The sequence below is a fragment of the Cornus florida genome, unplaced genomic scaffold (genome assembly GCF_030987335.1).
Source record: "Cornus florida cultivar Cherokee Brave unplaced genomic scaffold, ASM3098733v1 CherokeeBrave_3.0.0_Hap2_Chr07, whole genome shotgun sequence".
NCBI classification, from domain to species: Eukaryota; Viridiplantae; Streptophyta; class Magnoliopsida; order Cornales; family Cornaceae; genus Cornus; species Cornus florida.
In genome coordinates, this window is record NW_026775577.1 from 75,510,513 (window position 1) to 75,513,217 (window position 2,705).

Genomic DNA, 2,705 nt, shown 5'->3' on the forward strand with positions numbered 1-2,705 from the left:
GGCTCCGACCGCAACCACTCCAAACAACACCAACCCTTGTCAACCAAAATCAATAAGGGAGGAATCATCTCAAGTGGATGCCATTGCTCATAAATTCTACCAATTGATGGCACCATATCTTCCTTCTTCATTGTCTCAAAATTCGGCAAGTTCAGTTTGTGCTTCATGTACTAGTCCATTCCATCTCTCGGAAGATTGCCCCACACCGGAGCAATTTCCCAATCCCAACCAAGAGCAAGCTAATGCCATGTTCTCGCGGCCCGGGAACAATCCATATTCCAACACCTACAATCCGGGTTGGCGAGATCATCCGAATTTCTCGTGGCGGAAACAAGCCCTACAAAATTCCCAATTCCAAAACTAAGGGCGGCAAAATCAGCCCTCTTCTCAATATCAAGGTAGACCTTTCCAAGCCTCTTCAAGCTACCGTCCTCCTTACAATCCAAATGTCTCCAATCAACCTCCTGTGTGTCCAACTGACGAGATAGTAGCTGCAAACAAGCAAATGATGGAATCATTAAATAAGCAAATAATGGATGCCAACAAGCAACTCTTGACATCCTTGCAGCCTACTCTCCAAATGGTTCACTCTCATACTCAATCCATAGCTAATCTCGAAAATCAAGTGGGCCAAATAGCTAACTCGGTGAATCAATTGCTTCAGAAGGACAAGGACAAGCTTCCCTCTCAACCTTTTGAAAATCCTAGAGGAATGCATGTGATTGATGAAACCCCTCCTCCGAGTGGGCCGACTCATGAACAAGTTCAAGCTATCACCACCCTTCGGAGTGGTAGAGTGGTTGACAACAAGGTTGATGGAGACACAAGTGAGAAAAACCCTCATTTGAAAAATCCAAATCCAAGCTCTTCTAATCCAAATTCTTGTCCAAATACCATTCACGGAAATCCCACACATGTCACCCCAAATGTGGAAACTACTTATGAGCCAAAAGCTCCGTTTCCTCAACGTCTTCAAGAGTCGACACATTTTGGAAACAAGAATTGTAAAATTCAAGACATGTGGGAAGTTTTCAAGCAAGTGAAGATTAACTTGCCCCTCTTGGATGCTATCAAGCAAATCCCTCCCTATGCAAAATTTCTCAAAGATTTGTGCACTCAAAAGCGCACTTCTAAAAATCATTTGCCAACAAAGGTGAGGTTGACTGAAAATGTTAGTGCTATCATTCAGCACAGCACTCCTCCGAAGTATAAGGATTCGGGTGCCCCCACAATCTCTTGCGTCATTGGTGACAGCAAAATCGAGAGGGCCCTCCTTGACTTAGGAGCTAGTGTGAATTTAATTCCATATTCAGTCTACCTACAACTTGGTTTGGGAGATCTTAAGCCGACTTCCGTGGTTTTGCAACTTGCCGATAGATCGGTCAAGCATCCACGAGGTATTCTCGAGGACGTTATCATCAAAGTGGACAAATTCTACTTCCCGGTAGATTTTGTGGTTCTTGATACGGAACCGGTCCATGACCCAAAAAAGCACATTCCCGTGATCCTTGGTAGGCCATTTTTAGCCACGGCTAATGCATCAATTAATTGCCGAACCGGGGTGATGGACATTGCTTTTGGAAACATGCAAGTCAAACTCCACATCTTTCATGCAACTCAACATCCCTCCAATGAGGATGATTGTTTTCTTGTGGATGTTATTGATGAAGTGGTCGAAGAATCTCTCCCCTTCATTCTGAGCAAAGATCCTCTTGAAACTTGCATGTCCCATTTTGACTTCTCAAACTTTGATGTTGATCAGGCCATTCAAGAAGTCAATTCCTTGCTTGATATTAATGCTATCATGGATGTACCTCCTTGGAAAATTCTAAAAGAACCACTTCCCCAACTTTCCACCACTCCTCCGGTCCCATCATTGTTATCTCCGCCACAACTTGAGCTTAAGCCGCTCCCGGCCCATCTCAAGTATGTGTTCCTTGGTCCAAAGCAAACCCTTCCGGTCATTATTGCCTCGGACCTTCAAAAAGACCAAGAGACCAACCTTTTAGCGATGCTCCAAGAGCACAAAGAAACTATTGGTTGGACAGTGGCAGATTTGAAAGGAATTGACCCCTCCATTTGTATGCACCGCATTCATATGGAGGATGACGCAAAGCCTACTAGAGAGGTCCAGCGCCGGTTAAATCCAAATATGAAGGAAGTGGTCATGAAAGAAGTGATCAAATTGCTAGATGCGGGAATCATCTACCCTATCTCTGATAGCAAGTGGGTGAGCCCCACACAAGTTGTCCCCAAGAAATCCGGTCTCACCGTTGTTGAAAATTCAGCGGGTGAGCTCGTGCCACAATGAACCACCACCGGGTGGCGTGTGTGCATTGACTACCGGAAACTCAATTCATCAACTAGGAAGGATCATTTCCCGCTCCCATTTATTGATCAAATCCTAGAAAGGTTAGCCGGCTAAAGCTTCTATTGTTTTCTTGATGGTTATTCCGGCTATAACCAAGTGGCAATCGCCCCCCAAGATCAAGAGAAAACAACATTCACATGTCCCATTGGTACCTTTACCTATCGACGCATGCCTTTTGGTCTATGCAATGCACCGGCAACGTTCCAAAGGTGCATGATGTCCATATTCTCCGATATGGTTGAAAAGTTCTTGGAAGTTTTCATGGACGATTTTTCCGTATTTGGCTCCTCCTTTGACTTGTGTCTCAAAAATTTATCTCTTGTGCTCCAAAGAT